Source organism: Schistocerca serialis, chromosome 9 (assembly GCF_023864345.2).
Source record: "Schistocerca serialis cubense isolate TAMUIC-IGC-003099 chromosome 9, iqSchSeri2.2, whole genome shotgun sequence".
NCBI classification, from domain to species: domain Eukaryota; kingdom Metazoa; phylum Arthropoda; class Insecta; order Orthoptera; family Acrididae; genus Schistocerca; species Schistocerca serialis.
This window is the reverse complement of record NC_064646.1, coordinates 325,116,633-325,133,888: the sequence shown is the minus strand read 5'-3', so window position 1 is coordinate 325,133,888 and position 17,256 is coordinate 325,116,633. Positions and strand designations below refer to the sequence as shown.

Sequence of the window (17,256 nt, the reverse complement as noted above, 5' to 3'; positions counted from 1 at the left end):
GTACACAGTATGGTTTGAGAGTAAATCGGAGAAAGACGAAGGTAATGAGAAGTAGTAGAAATGATAACAGCGAGAAACTTAACATCAGGATTGATGGTCACGAAGTCAATGAAGTTAAAGAATTCTGCTACCTAGGCAGTAAAATAACCAATGAAGGACGGAGCAAGGAGGACATCAAAAGCAGACTCGCTATGGCAAAAAATGCATTTCTGGCCAAGAGAAGTCTACTAATATCAAATACCGGCCTTAATTTGAGGAAGAAATTTCTGAGGATGTACGTCTGGAGTACAGCATTGTATGGTAGTGAAACACGGACTGTGGGAAAACCGGAACAGAAGAGAATCGAAGCATTTGAGATGTGGTGCTATAGACGAATGTTGAAAATTAGGTGGACTGATAAGGTAAGGAATGAGGAGGTTCTACGCAGAATCGGAGAGGAAAGGAATATGTGGAAAACACTGATAAGGAGAAGGGACAGGATGATAGGACGTCTGCTAAGACATGAGGGAATGACTTCAATGGTACTAGAGGGAGCTGTAGAGGGCAAAAAATGTAGAGGAAGACAGAGATTGGAATACGTCAAGCAAATAATTGAGGACGTAGGTTGCAAGTGCTACTCTGAGATGAAGAGGTTAGCACAGGAATTCGTGGCGGGCCGCATCAAACCAGTCAGTAGACTGATGACAAAAAAAAAAAAAAAAAAAAAATCCAGATTCCCAGAAAGCATTTGACACCGTTCTTCACGTCCGCCCCTGGTAGCTGAGTGGTGCCGCCACGATAGCTCAGAGTGAACTGATCAACGAAAAACCTGAACGGGTATCGTCGGACGTCCGCCCTGAACAAATTCAACGAACAATATAGAGCAAAAATGAGATTTGGAAAAAAAAAGTGTTCAGCGCGACAGAATGTCAATCATAAGGACCCGGATTCGATTCCCGGCTGGGTCAGAGATTTTCTCCGCTCAGAGACTGGGTGTTGTGTTGTCCTAATCATCATCAGTTCATCCCCATCGACAGGCAAGTCGCCGAAGTTCCGTCAACGAAAAACTTGCACCCGGTGAACGGTCTGCCCGACAGGAGGCCCTAGTCACACAACAATTACATTTTACCGTTCTTCACAAGCAGCTTTTAATCAAACTGCGTGTCTATGGAGTATCAGTCGTCTTACTTCGTGATGTCCTCTTAGAAAGGTTACAGTTCGTAGTAACTGACGGAAAGTCGTCGACTAAAACAGAAGTGATATCTAGCGTTCCCTAAGTAAATGTCGGAGACCTTCTTCCGTTCTTAACTATATAAACTGTTTAAGAAATAGTCTGGGCAGCCCTCTCAGATTGTTTGCAGATGAGGTTGTCATTTATTGCATGGTGAAATCATGAAAAGATCAAAACCAATTACGCAATGATTTTGACAAGATACTTCTAGATTGCGAAAAAAGAGAATTGACCATAAATAATGAAACCTGTGAGATCGTCTACATGAGTAGTATAAGGAATCCCTTAAATTTGGGTCACACGGTAAATCGCACAAATCTAAAGGCTATCAGTTCATCTAAATACCTGATGATTGCAATTACGAATAATTTAAACTGGAACGACCATACAAAAAATATTGTGGAAAAGGTGAAGCAAAAACTGCGTTTTGTTGGCGGGACACTTAGAAATGCGACAGGTGTACTAAACAGCTTCACCATACATATACAGTTGCATACATATACAGAAACAGTCTGTCTTCTTCAGGAGTATTGTTGCGCGCTATGGAATCCTTATGAGATAAGATAATCGAAAAAGCTGAAAGAAAGTGCAGCTCGTTTTGTATTTTCACGAAATAGGGTACAGAGTGTCATGGATATTAGCACGAGTTGGAGTGTTTATCACGACAACAAAGAAGACGTTTTACGTTGACGAGATCTTCTTCCGAAATTTCAAACACCAACTTTCTCCTCCGAATACGAAAATGTTTTGTTGACGCTTACCTACGTAGGGAGAAACGATCATCGTAATAAAGTGAGACAGATCGAAGCTCGCACGGAAATAGTATGAGTTTGTTTTTCCCACGCGGTGTTCGGGAGTGTAACGGAAGAGAAATAGTCTGAAGATGGTTCAATAAACCCTTCACTAGGCACTTCAGTGTAAATTGGAGAGTAGTCTCGTAGATAAATTCTCATGCTTCTACACTTGCGCTTCGCATGCACAGCACCAAACGGCTAAAATATTCAACCGGCCACCCAGTTCCAGTTGGAGGTTGCCTATTTAACGACTCTCAGAAGCAAAAAAAAAAATGATTTTCAGTATTTCATATAATTATTGATAGAATTTATAAAATTAAAATGCTATTCCCGTATATCACTGAAGGAATGTCCAAAATTACGTCATTTCGCGACACATAATTCAGCAGACACGACGTCAAAAACAATGCGATGTCTGAAAAACTAGCTGTTCTTAAAACGGAGCATAAATCTTCAATTATTTAAAGAACTATGGTGTCGGAGGGAATGGAGGGGGGGGGGGGGGAGGGGAGCTACTGGCAATTTCTAAACAAATATGGGCTCCTTTTTCCGATTTTCTCTTCATGATTCATGATATACTATTTACTCCAGCAGCCAGCACCCATGAAAAGAGCGATGGTTCGTATACGTCCTTCCTTAACTTACTTGGAATACACGGGCCTGCATTTATCATGAGTAATCTCGTTTCTGCCAATATTCGTTTACCATTTATCAGCTCAATGTGTACTTCAAAGTCCTGCTAGAAACATTTTAAGGTTAGAATGACTAGAATACTCGTAGATAATCAAATCTCAATTTTTTCAGTTTATGGTGAAACGGCCAGCCGAATACCAGAAGAGGTACATATCCGCTGTAGTATACTTTCTAAGTTTCTCAAGGGTAGTAACGCAACACTTGCAACCAAAAACAACTGCCATGTATAGCCAAATGGATTAGACGTTCTTAAATGCCTGAATGGCTTTTCTAAGTTTAAATCCGGTAATTCTGATCTTTCCGACTCTTATCAATCAGGAAGTCCAACAACTGTTACAGAGTGACATATTGAGGGTGGAAATGGAAGCAAATCCGTGTCAGACAATGGAAGAACTTCAAAACACTTTCGACTATGCAAGAATATTCGCAGCAGATCGATAAAGACAAACAAAGCTAACCGATCGACCACATGAAACTCATTGCAATACAGAAGCGTTTTTTGATCGCTTGATCACTTCACTCCACATTCAAAATGAATCCTCTATGGTAATCCAAAACGCAACAGGTACTGTCGCTCTCCGAATGAATCGTCACGAAGCACAGCTAAGCTATGTTTACATCCCAAAACGGCGCTTTTGTATGTTTGGTGGAGTATTCTCGGGTTCGTTCATTTTGGGCTGCTGAAAACTGGACAAACTGTAAATGCAGACCTTTACTATGAATGACTGGATTTAGTAAACATACTTTAACTGAAAATTGACTAGCGATTGTCAACGGAAAAATCGTTATTCTGCAACACTACAACGTAGTACCGCACTGCGGAAGACGAACGCCGAAAAAGAACATCATTACACTGGAGTTGGACGTATGACCTCACCAACCATATTCGCCCGATACTGCGCCTTCGGTTTTCCATTTTTTCCGAAGGGTGCAACATTTTCTAAGTAGCAAAATATGTGAAAATGAGCATTATGTACTAAACGCCATCTCCAGATATTTTGTTCAAAAACTACTTGATTTTTATCGATCTGGCATTTAAAATTTCCATACTAATGGCGTAAGGTTGTTGGTAACGAGGCTGCTTACGTCATGGATTAAAAATGAAGACAATTTATTTGTCTGAATTTAATGTAAAAATACATTACTATCCGGTCCCCTAAACGTAAAATATTTTCTCGTCTGATTATGGTTTCGATATCATTCTGTACCGTGATAATGATGAACACATTGGACCTATCTGACAGCAAACTAAGAACATTCAAGTTAATAACGCAACTGTAATAGTATTTTTCGGTAACAAAACAAGAATTTAACGTAAACAAAGAAATATTCGGCTAAGTAGTTCACAGAATGCCAAATGCCACCACACGAAACCTATTTGTACGATCTGTAGACGTAACACAATGGCCATTGTATGTCACAGTCGGTGCTTTTGTGCAGTAGCCCTTTTCGGCACCTTACAAAATGTGTTTTTGGTTGACGCAGACAGCTGTAAGAGCAAGCCTCACGCGACATTTCGGCTCTCTTCCGCTTCGAGGAGCACGCAGCAAATCCTTTATAAGGGCCAGGGAGACATCAGAGCTCCATCAGTCGTCATGACAGCCTGCACCAAGTGTCTCCTGCTCCTCTGCATAGTTCTAGCGGTAAGTTCGACTACGCTTCGTTCTTTCATTCACATAGACAAGTGCAACTGGCTCAGAACAACATCAACACCTATCAACCAAAGTATGGCCATATGAGGTATCAAATGAAACGTGTGACTGGAAAGAAGGTTTCTTGATTGGGAAGACAGAGTATGTCATCTTGGATGGAGAGTCGTCGACAGATGTAAAAGTAACCTCAGACGTACAAGAGGAAAGTTTATTGCGACGCTTGGTGTTCATATTACATCTTAATGACCAGGCAGACATATTAACATTAACCTCATATTTTTGGAGCTAATACAGTTGTAAGTAATGAAATATCAGTGGGATCGAAAATTAATGTCGTACATCTACATTAAATTCCAACACATATACTGTTAACACGTTTTTTTTATTTTTGATCAGTGATCTACTCAGCCTAAACAGCTGTAATTCTGGCAATGTTCTCAAAACGTTTAGGAAACTGTCCTTGTAATTGTTTCAGGGTCACAACGAATTCTTCAAACATCGCGTTTTCCTTAACTACAGTGAGTTTAGTGAACTGAATTGTGTTCGGGAATTGGATTGTGTTAGTCAGAATATCTCCCTTCTACAGCGCGGTTTTCGTTTTAAATGCTTCCTCGTCAGATCACAAAGTAGTTGTTTCTTATCTTGCAGTATCTTACTATGGGCAGAGTGCAGTCCACTTAAAACGCGAGGTCTGCAATCCATTCCAGATCTAATTTTCTTTCCTGTTCTTATTTTCCCTTCATAAATTCAATAATAGCGAGTTTTAAATCCAAAAATTGTTCCAGGCATGCCCCTTGACTAAATCAAGTATTTTGCAGTAACATACAAAGTATCCATACTCCTCGTTCAGATCACTTGAAAACTTGCAACTGAGAGTAGAATAACGCGTGCGACTTAAGAAACTTTACTATTCGTACCATTAATTTCTCCACGTGTTCCATAACTGCAAATTTAGCACAAAGTGCTTCTACATGTACATAACAACGAATCCTGTCTGTCTACCGCTCTAATTTTGTACTCTTTCACTGTCAATTAAATCTTTAATTCTTTCTGCATGGTATTGTGATGTCGTTTCATAGCAAATTCACAATACCCGCCGCTTATGCGACTGCATGATGTACACTGAGAATTCTCATGCCTCTCTTCTATCATTCCCATTCATTTTTAAACGCTTGTGACGATAGATCGCTACACTGCCTCCTCTTGTAAGAGCAGCCATTAGGCCTGTAAAGTCCTTCATATCATGGACAACTAGGGAAGGGTAAACAGTGCTAACGCTACGACTGCAGGAAACTGGTATATTTTGTGATCTGTCAAAGGCATTAGACTGTGTAAATCACAATATCCTTTTAAGTACATTAGAATATTATGGTGTAACAGGAAATGCTGCAGAATGGTTCAGACCTTATATCTCTGGCAGAAGCAAAGGTTGTTATTGAGAAAGAGACATGGATTAAGCTATCAGACATCATCCAACAGGGAACTAATTACATGTGGGGTCCCTCAGGGTTCCATCTTAGGGCCCTTACTTTTTCTTGTGTATGTCAATGACCTTTCATCAGTAACATTACCAGACACCAAGTTTGATTTGTGTGCCAATAATACAAACATTGGAATAAATAGCAAATCAAGTGTAGTCTTAGAAATATCGGCTAATAAAATATTTGTGGACATTAATCACTGGTACCTAGTCAATTCTTTGTCACTAAACTTTGAAAAAAAACACAATTCAGGCAGTTCAGAACTTATAAGGGGTATCCCATGAGTATATGCCTAACATATGATGACAAGCAGATAGAAGAAGTGGACAGTGTTAAATTCTTGGGATAACAGCTTGATAATAAACACAACTGGGAGGAGCACACCACAGATCTGCTGACACATCTAAACAAATCTCTACTTGCAATGCGAATTCTGTCAGACATAGGGGATATTAAAATTAAAAAGCTGGCATACTAAGCTCACTTTCTCTCCATATTGTCATATGGGATTATTTTTCTGGGTAATTCATCAAGTCAAGCGAAAGTTTTCTGGGCACAAAAACGTGTGGTGTGAACTCAAGAACATCCTGCAGAGACCTGTTTATGGAACTGGGGATACTAACTACTGCTACCTAATATATTTATTCCTTAATGAAATTTGTCATTAAAAATATATCACTTTTTCAAACCAACAGCTCACTTCATGGAATCAATACTAGAAATAAGAACAATCTTCCCAAGGATTTAAAATCACTTACTCTTGTACAAAAAGGTATGCATTATTCGGGAAAACACATTTTCAGCAATTTGTCAGAGCCATAAAAAGCTTAACAACCAATGAAATTCAGTTTAAGAGAAGCCAAAAGGTTTTATTGGTGGTCAACTCCTTCTACTCTATTGATGACTCCATTGAACGCATATATATATATATATATATATATATATATATATATATATATATATATATAGTACAATCTGACCTCTGCACCATTGCAGTACAGTAATGTGTTCATTGTAAATAAGTATTGAAGTAATTCTATTATATGTTTATTACCTTATAAATAAAAAAGCATCTTTTTAATTTTAAATTCAGAGCATTAATGCGATCTTAGTAAAGGAGTTTTGTAAAATGATCCTTTCATACAGTGTTCATTAAAAAAATTACGATCCTTCCACTTTGGACCTATGGAAGGTACATTAGCTTATTTATTTCAGTTGTAAGTATTTGTCATGTATTATTGTTTTTCTGACGTGTTCTACATCCTGGAGGGCCGCCTTACTGCGGATCAATTGGAATTAAAGTAAATCTAATCTAATCTAATCTTCTACCGAACTGAAGAGAGTTGTGCCGACCGAAAAATGCCGCACCGCAGCTAGGACTGGGCAGACGATACTCGCCTTCGAACTGCTCGAGATTTCCCGATATGCCGCAGCGTTCGACACAATATCGAGTTTGTTCGAATAATCGTGCAAAATAGACTTAAGTGCAAAGTATCCGAGTTCAAAGTATATGTAAGAAACAAGCCACAACAATAAGCTAAGGCATTGTTTTAAATTTCGCAGTTTTGTGAAATACTGGCGAGAACAGCAATAAATCCTACCATTTCACAAACTCCTATTGTGTTTGAACAAATTTACGAAGTCTCAAGCAGTACTGGTATGTATGGATGTATTAGCATAAACATTTATGCTGATTTTTAGATAAAGGTAGCAGGCAAAGACGAAAATTTTGTTCTCCAAAAAAGTTGCTTGACTGACCACAGTATAATACACTCCTGGAAATGGAAAAAAGAACACATTGACACCGGTGTGTCAGACCCACCATACTTGCTCCGGACACTGCGAGAGGGCTGTACAAGCAATGATCACACGCACGGCACAGCGGGCACACCAGGAACCGCGGTGTTGGCCGTCGAATGGCGCTAGCTGCGCAGCATTTGTGCACCGCCGCCGTCAGTGTCAGCCAGTTTGCCGTGGCATACGGAGCTCCATCGCAGTCTTTAACACTGGTAGCATGCCGCGACAGCGTGGACGTGAACCGTATGTGCAGTTGACGGACTTTGAGCGAGGGCGTATAGTGGGCATGCGGGAGGCCGGGTGGACGTACCGCCGAATTGCTCAACACGTGGGGCGTGAGGTCTCCACAGTACATCGATGTTGTCGCCAGTGGTCGGCGGAAGGTGCACGTGCCCGTCGACCTGGGACCGGACCGCAGCGACGCACGGATGCACGCCAAGACCGTAGGATCCTACGCAGTGCCGTAGGGGACCGCACCGCCACTTCCCAGCAAATTAGGGACACTGTTGCTCCTGGGGTATCGGCGAGGACCATTCGCAACCGTCTCCATGAAGCTGGGCTACGGTCCCGCGCACCGTTAGGCCGTCTTCCGCTCACGCCCCAACATCGTGCAGCCCGCCTCCAGTGGTGTCGCGACAGGCGTGAATGGAGGGACGAATGGAGACGTGTCGTCTTCAGCGATGAGAGTCGCTTCTGCCTTGGTGCCAATGATGGTCGTATGCGTGTTTGGCGCCGTGCAGGTGAGCGCCACAATCAGGACTGCATACGACCGAGGCACACAGGGCCAACACCCGGCATCATGGTGTGGGGAGCGATCTCCTACACTGGCCGTACACCACTGGTGATCGTCGAGGGGACACTGAATAGTGCACGGTACATCCAAACCGTCATCGAACCCATCGTTCTACCATTCCTAGACCGGCAAGGGAACTTGCTGTTCCAACAGGACAATGCACGTCCGCATGTATCCCGTGCCACCCAACGTGCTCTAGAAGGTGTAAGTCAACTACCCTGGCCAGCAAGATCTCCGGATCTGTCCCCCATTGAGCATGTTTGGGACTGGATGAAGCGTCGTCTCACGCGGTCTGCACGTCCAGCACGAACGCTGGTCCAACTGAGGCGCCAGGTGGAAATGGCATGGCAAGCCGTTCCACAGGACTACATCCAGCATCTCTACGATCGTCTCCATGGGAGAATAGCAGCCTGCATTGCTGCGAAAGGTGGATATATACTGTACTAGTGCCGACATTGTGCATGCTCTGTTGCCTGTGTCTATGTGCCTGTGGTTCTGTCAGTGTGATCATGTGATGTATCTGACCCCAGGAATGTGTCAATAAAGTTTCCCCTTCCTGGGACAATGAATTCACGGTGTTCTTATTTCAATTTCCAGGAGTGTATTTTATTCGTTTATGAGAGGCGGTACTGATTTACCAGGTAAGCCGCAAATGAGCAGATCGATATCTGTTCACATGTTAGAGTAAGATATAAAAACGTTACCACATATAATGAGTTTGAAAACCAGACGGCAACATTAAGGATGAAACAACAAAGACAATTAATCAAGAGCTAAATACGAAACTAACAAAATACATCGTAACAAAATGATTGTAATTCATATTGCGAGAATGAATTACAGCGACAAGGCCCGGCTTGGAAATAGTGCAGTACGAGCAAAAGCTGGAGAACTGGACAGAATCATGATTGAAATCTTTTATTTATTTATTAGTTGCTGTTGTTACGCATGACCTGTACTCTAGAAGATATTTTAGTCCGTGTTTCAAAGTTATTTTTATTATTAAAATCCATAGTTCATTAAAAACGCTAAGACAGGTCGTTGTGATAGTACCAACGAAAGTGACTAGATCGCTGATCGATCAAAATATCGAACAGAACCCGAGATTTCACGGACTGTAACGAAAACTGCTCGAACAGTTCGAGCCGTGTTCAAACACAGGCCTAACCGCAATACTAAACAAAATGACGCGCTGTTCCGAGTACTTGCGAGAAGGACCGAACCAAGCCGAGACGCTGCATTCGTGAACTTGGGCACATCGTGGCCGTCTCTGCTTTATAACAAAATGAGACCCAGAAATATATAGATATATGCGCTCAGGTAGGTCCCGTGTTCCTTGACTTTCGTAAACTGTTCGATACATTTCCGCACTGTCTCCAAATGAACAAAACACGAGCTTACGCTATGTCAAGCTAAATGCGTGATAGGATCGAAGAGTTTCTAGCAAACAAAACGCAGCATGTCACTCTCAACGGACAGAAGTCTGCAGACGTAAAAGTAACTTCTGGCGCGCAGCAAGGTAATGTTGTAGAACCATTACTTTTCACAATACAGGTTGTTTCAGAAGTGATGGTCAATAATTCATACATGGAAAGTACAGACCAAAAGTAGGTAAAAAGCGCCAATAACCATGGAACTGCAGATCAACCGTTGCCGAGTTATCGCATTAATTCGCAATAGTAACCAACTGGAAACGCACCTGGGTACCGTGGTATTTACCTTGTTATCTCAAGGTCTGGGAACGACTTTTTTTTTCTTTTTTAACGCATGCGCAACTACTTCCCTTTCCCCTTCCGAGCACAGTGCCGTACTGGCCTCACAATCAGTTACGAATGTGAAGGTAGCATGGACGGAGGTGACACCAATAAAGCGTACGCCGAGATGCACTTCATGTGCGGCAAAGCGAATGGCAGTGCCCTTGAGACTGCACGAGTGTATGAAGAAGCTTGTGGTCTCAGCAGGTGGTCCAACAGGCGTACATTTAGCCGGTTACATCAGCGCCTTAGAGGAAAAGAGAGAGCTCCGCACACCACGTACGAGAAGGTCGACCTGCCCAGATCCATAGGACAGGGTGTTACGCATTGCACGTACACCAACACATCAACATCCGGGTACTTTAATAAGGACGCCCCAAGGGTTTGTGGCGGATTTTACATCGGCAAGTACTCAGTCCATATCATTTTCAGTGATTGCAAGCCTTCAGCTATGCAAGACCTCCCCCCTAGAGAGAATTTCTGCGAATGGGTACAACAACAGTGTACCCTGAATCCCCCGTTTGTAACAGTATTCTGTTCAAGAATGAGGCTGGATTTACCCGTGACTACTATAACTGTCACATTTGGGCTGACGTCATTCCTAGTGCAACACGACATCAGCAGCGTTATTCATTTAAGGTCTGGACAGGACTGATCGGAGACGGCGTAACTGTACCACACTTCCTGCGACAGAAACCGAACAGCAGTACATGCGATTTCTGCGGACTTCCAGATGTACGTGATGATGTCCCTCTGACCGCCTCAACGTGTGGTTCATGTATCATGGTGCTCCAGCACATTTTCGTTTACGAGTGCGCCGGCTTCTAGCTTGGATTTATGATCAACGTTGGGTAGATAGTGGAGGGTCTGTGCCATGGTCTCCAAGGTCTCCGGATTTAAATCCCATAGATTTCTGTATGTGGAGATGTCAAAAGACCGGTTTACGCTGCCGCGGCCAACTCTATTGAGGAATTACGCTTGCAGATAGAAGCAGCCATCCAGCATTTACAGAGTTCCCCTGGACTGCTGAGAGGATTCACAACTCATTTCAGAGACGAGTTGCATTCAGACGCATGGACAACATTTCGAACACGTTCTTTAACGTTTTCAGATGCCACTTGTTCCTAGACACTGATGAAGGGCAACAGAAAATGTGCTGTATCTCAACAACGATTGATTTGTGGACCCATGTTTATTGGAGCTTTTTAGCTACTTTTGGCCTGTTCTTTCCATGTGCGAATTATTGATCATCATTTCTGAAGCAACCTGTATGTGAATGACCTAGCAGATAACGCCGGAAGTTTCGTGAGGCTTTTCGCAGGTTATACTGTTGTATACAGAGAAGTTGCAACGCTAGAAAATTGTAGTGAAATACAGGAAGACCTACAGAGGATCAATACTTGGTCAGGGATTCTCAAATTGACTCTCAGCATAAACAAATGTAACGTATTGCGTATATGCAGACGGAGAGACCCAGTATTGTGCGATACACAACTGCAGAACAATCACTGGAAGCTGTTACCTCCGTAAAATATCTAGGAGTATGCGTACGGAGCAATTTGAAGAGGAAAGACCACATAAAACTAGTCGCGGGGAAAGCATATGGTAGACCGAGATTCATTCGAAGAATGTCAGGCAATGTAATCCACCCTCAAACGAGGCACTTACAAAACCCTCGGCCAACCAATAACTGGATGTTGCTCGTAAGTCTGGGAACCGCACACAGAAATAGGAAACAGAGCAGCACGTTTCGTTACAGGTTCATTTACAAAGCGCGAAAGCGTCTGGGAGATGCTTAGTCAACTCCAGTAGCACACGCTCCAAGAGAGGCATTCTGCACCAGGTTATAGTCTACTGTTAAAATTCCGATAGTGTACGTTACTAGAAGAGCCAACCGATATCTTGCTTCCTCCTACGTATATCTCGCTAAAAGGCCGTTAATTTAAAATCAGAGAGATTGGAAACCATATGAAGGCTTATCAGCCATCGTTCTTCCCGCGAACCATACTCGATTGGAACAGCAGAACGGGGAAGTGGCATGCATACAGATTACCTTCCGCCCCCGCCCCCCCCCCCCCTCCTGCACACAACGTTTTCAGTTATTCGTTCATCTTTCCCTACAGTTTTTAGCCTCTATATATCCTGATATCCTATGTCTAATCATTCTGTCGCTTCTTCTTGGTAATGATTTCCGGTTGTTCCACTCTTCAACGAGTCTGCAGAGAATCTCCCCATTTCTTATCTTATCAGTCCTACTAATTTTCAAGATATTTCTGGAGCATCACATCTCAAACGCTTCAGTTCTGTTCTTTTCTGGTTTTCCCACAGTCCATAATCGACTTCCATACAATTCTGTGCTCCAGACATATACCCTCAGGAACTTCCTCCTGTAATTAAGACCGTTTTTTCTCTAGCCGACTTCTTTTGGCCAGAAATGCCTACTCTGTCTGTGCTCTTTTGCTTTTTATATCTTCCTTGTAACGTCTGTCATAAACTATTTCGCTTCAAAGGTAGAAGAATTTCTTCACTTCACCTGCTTCGCGCTCCCCAGTTTTGATATTAAGTTTATCCAAAATCTCATTTTTACTACCCCAATATTAAATTTATCTCAAATCTCATTTTTACTACCCCTCTTCATTTTCGTCTCTCTTTGGTTTATCTCAATCTGTGAGGGTTGCCCAGAAAGTAATGCACCGCATTTTTTCTTCAACAATTCTTTATTGAACATAATGAGAACTGCACATACGAAAGAATGGTGCTTTATCTACACATCCTATTTTTCCATGTAATCCTCCAGCACGAAACGAGGGCGTGTATGCCCTCTCGCTATCAATCCTTGTCCTGGTGGTGGAGCCAGTGCTTCACTGTGTGAATCACCTCTTCATCGTCCTCAAAATGTCTTCCCAGAATGGCATGCTTTAATGGTCCAAACAAGAGGAAGTCCGAGGGGGGTAGGCCAGGGCTGTAGGGTGGATGGAGTAACACTGTCCAACCCTGTTTTGCGATGTGTTCAGCAGACCTCAGACTTGTGTGGGGCCGAGCGTTATCATGTTGCAGGAAAACATCTCCTGGATTGCTGTGGCGTCGAAGTCGCTGGAAGCGCATCTTGAGTTTCGTTAATGTGTTGACATATGCTTCTGAATTAATGGTACGGCCTTTTGGCATCACATCAATGAGAATCACCCCTTCGAAGTCCCAGATGCTTAGTATTTTTTTCTGCTGTCGAGAGTGGGAATGGCGCCATTCCATCGACTGTCGTTTTGTTTCTACAGTCGCATGTTCGAATCCTGCCTCGGGCATGGATGTCTGTGATGTCCTTAGGTTAGTTAGGTTTAAGTCTAGGGGACTGATGACCTCAGATGTTGTCCCATAGTACTCAGAGCCATCTGAACCATCTGTCGTTTTGTTTCGGGCTCAAAATAGTGAACCTAGGTTTCATCACCTGTCACGAATCAGGACAAGAAAGCCTCTCCCTCAGCATCAAAACCATGCAACAAATCAAGACAAATGTTTTTTCTGTGCGATTTGTGATCCACCGCGAGATACCGCTGGACCCATCTTGCACACACTTTTGAATATCCAAGAGTGCGGATAATTGCATCAACACTTTGTTTGCTGATCGACATATGCAGTGCCAACTGCCGAGCAGTAATGTGTCTGTCCTCGCGCATGACAGAATCAGCTAGCTGCAACGTGTCAGGTATGACAGCCATGGATGGTCTCCCTGACCGCTGCAAATCATGGAACTCCGCCTTTTTGATGACCTCACACTCCGTGCCCAGCGACTAACTGTACTTCTGACGACAACAGGTGCTCCATAGACTATGCAAAACCGTTTGTGAATATTCCCCATAGTTTCTTTCTCTACAGTGATGAATTCAATGACGGCACATTGCTTGTGACGTACATCACATGCAGACATCATTTTGAAACTGTCCTGCAGCTACGCTATCTGTCGGAAGTGACGGAAACTTGGCACGCTCAATCAAGGGACTTCAAATACGAGGGCAGTTCAATAAGTAATGCAACACATTTTTTTTCTGAAACAGGGGTTGTTTTATTCAGCATTGAAATACACCAGGTTATTCCCCAATCTTTTAGCTACACAACACTATTTTTCAACGTAATCTCCATTCAATGCTACGGCCTTACGCCACCTTGAAATGAGGGTCTGTATGCCTGCACGGTACCATTCCACTGGTCGATGTCGGAGCCAACGTCGTACTGCATCAATAACTTCTTCATGATCCGCGTAGTGCCTCCCACAGATTGCGTCCTTCATTGGGCCAAACATATGGAAATCCGACGGTGCGAGATCGGGGCTGTAGGGTGCATGAGGAAGAACAGTCCACTGAAGTTTTGTGAGCTCCTCTCTGGTGCGAAGACTTGTGTGGGGTCTTGCGTTGTCATGAAGAAGGAGAAGTTCGTTCAGATTTTTGTGCCTACGAACACGCTGAAGTCGTTTCTTCAATTTCTGAAGAGTAGCACAATACACTTCAGAGTTGATCGTTTGACCATGGGGAAGGACATCGAACAGAATAACCCCTTCAGCGTCCCAGAAGACTGTAACCATGACTTTACCGGCTGAGGGTATGGCTTTAAACTTTTTCTTGGTAGGGGAGTGGGTGTGGCGCCACTCCATTGACTGCCGTTTTGTTTCAGGTTCGAAGTGATGAACCCATGTTTCATCGCCTGTAACAATCTTTGACAAGAAATTGTCACCCTCAGCAACATGACTAGCAAGCAATTCCGCACAGATGGTTCTCCTTTGCTCTTTATGGTGTTCGGTTAGACAACGAGGGACCCAGCGGGAACAAACCTTTGAATATCCCAACTGGTGAACAATTGTGACAGCACTACCAACAGAGATGTCAAGTTGAGCTCTGAGTTGTTTGATGGTGATCCGTCGATCATCTCGAACGAGTGTGTTCGCACGCTCCGCCATTGCAGGACTCACAAGCTGTGCACGGCCGGCCCGCACGCGGGAGATCAGACAGTCTTGCTTGACCTTGCGGCGATGATGACACACGCTTTGCCCAACGACTCACCGTGCTTTTGTCCACTGCCAGATCACCGTAGACATTCTGCAAGCGCCTATGAATATCTGAGATGCCCTGGTTTTCCGCCAAAAGAAACTCGATCACTGCCCGTTGTTTGCAATGCACATCCGTTACAGACGCCATTTTAACAGCTCCGTACAGCGCTGCCACCTGTCGGAAGTCAATGAAACTATACGAGAGACGAAGCGGGAATGTTTGAAAATATTCCACAAGAAATTTCCGGTTTTTTCAACCAAAATTGGCCGAGGAAAAAAAATGTGTTGCATTACTTATTGAACTGCCCTCGTAATACATACGTAACGTTTCGCATTTGTAGCATTGTTGTCGGCTGAGAAAAAAATGCGGTGCACTACTTGGGCAACCCTCGTATACACTGTGCTCAGAAGACTGTTCATTCCACACAACAAGCCCTGTAACTTTTCCTCACTTTCACGGAGGATGCCAATATCATTAGTGAACCCTATCATTGATATCTTTTCATCTTGGAGCTTAATCCCTTTCCTCAACCCTCGTTTTATTTCGAGTATTTATTTTGAGTACTGCTCGAGCGTTTTCGATCCCTATCAGGTCGGATTGAGGGAGGACATACAAGCAATTCGGAGGCGGGCTGCTAGATTTGTTACTGGTAGGTTTGATCATCACTCAAGTGTTACGGAAATGCTTCAGGAACTCAGTTGGGAGTCTCTGGAGGAAAGGAGGCGTTCTTTTCGTGAATCGCTACTGAGGAAATTTAGAGAACCAGCATTTGAGGCTGACTGCAGTACAATTTTACTGTCGCCAACTTACATTTTGCGGAAAGACCATAAAGATAAGTTAAGAGAGATTAGGGCTCATACAGAGGCATATAGGCAGTCATTTTTCCCTCGTCCTGTTTGGGAGTGGAACAGGGAGAGAAGATGCTAGTTGAGGTACGAGGTACCCTCCGCCACGCACCGTATGGTGGATTGCGGAGTATGTATGTAGATGTAGATGTAGATCATTGTCTCTCGGACTGTATAGATTGAACGGTAGAGGCGAAAGAGTACACATCTGTCTAAACCCTTTCAAACTGATGCTTCGTTCTTGGTCTTCCATCATTATTTTATCCTTTCGTTTCTTGTACATAGTGAGTATTACTTGTCATTTCCTTTGGCTTACACCTATTGTCCTGAAAACCTCAAACATCTTGTAGCATTTCACTGTCGAACGCTTTTTCTAGGTAGACATCGTGTTTTGACTTTTCTCAAGACGTGGTTTCAATAGCTACTTGTCGTCCTTGTCTGCAGGCTGTGGCCGCCATGCCGCAGCAGTCTGCTGACGCGCCACCACCAGCGGTCCCTGGCGGGGATGTCGCCAGCAACCAGGAGCCGGTGCAGCCAGTAGCGGGCGACGAGGCATCTGGGGACCAGGCGCTACAAGACCGCTGGGGAATATCCGTGCACTTCCATAGCGGCTGAGCGAATTGCTGGCAGCACCAAGAAACACAGTGCTCTACCTTATTTTAAAGTTTTCAGTTTATTCCACACTTCAGACTTTTAACACTATTCCTGTTTCTATATCAAGAGCGACCTTTCCTTTTTTGCAAATCTATAAAAGAACATTACAAAAAATAAATAAATTTTAGCACTCAAAAAGCACTACTGACTTCGTTTGTTTACGGAATGTTTTGCCTGTTTAGCTGTCATCGCATATCCCTAAGCATTCACTGATTGGAATGTAAACGTTACAACATCCTGCACCAGTCTGACATCTTTCAGTATTTATGGGGATGGTCATCACATAAAGGGTATTCAGTGATTAAACGTTCATCCTATTTGAAAACGGTATCCTTCATGGTCAGTGTAAGGTGTGACACTGGCACGAATACATTCTTGCTGTGCCTGAAGCTGATGCTGTGTCAATACACGACGATTGCTGGCTGGGGACTGGTAATGAATCTGCACGTTTTCCCATCGTATCCCAGACATGTTCTATGGGTAATAAATCAGGGGACTGGGCAGGCCAGTCGATGATCCCTACATTCCTCAAAATATTTGTGCTGTG

At 43.4% G+C, this 17,256-nt stretch overlaps 1 long non-coding RNA gene across 1 annotated transcript; it reads left to right on the top strand.

Moving 5' to 3' along the window:
- Positions 1–4,201: 4,201 nt before the first annotated feature.
- LOC126419913 (uncharacterized) lies at positions 4,202–16,850 on the top strand. The gene is made up of 2 exons (XR_007576022.1): positions 4,202–4,340; positions 16,500–16,850. It is a non-coding gene; the product is annotated as an uncharacterized LOC126419913 (long non-coding RNA).
- Positions 16,851–17,256: the final 406 nt, after the last annotated feature.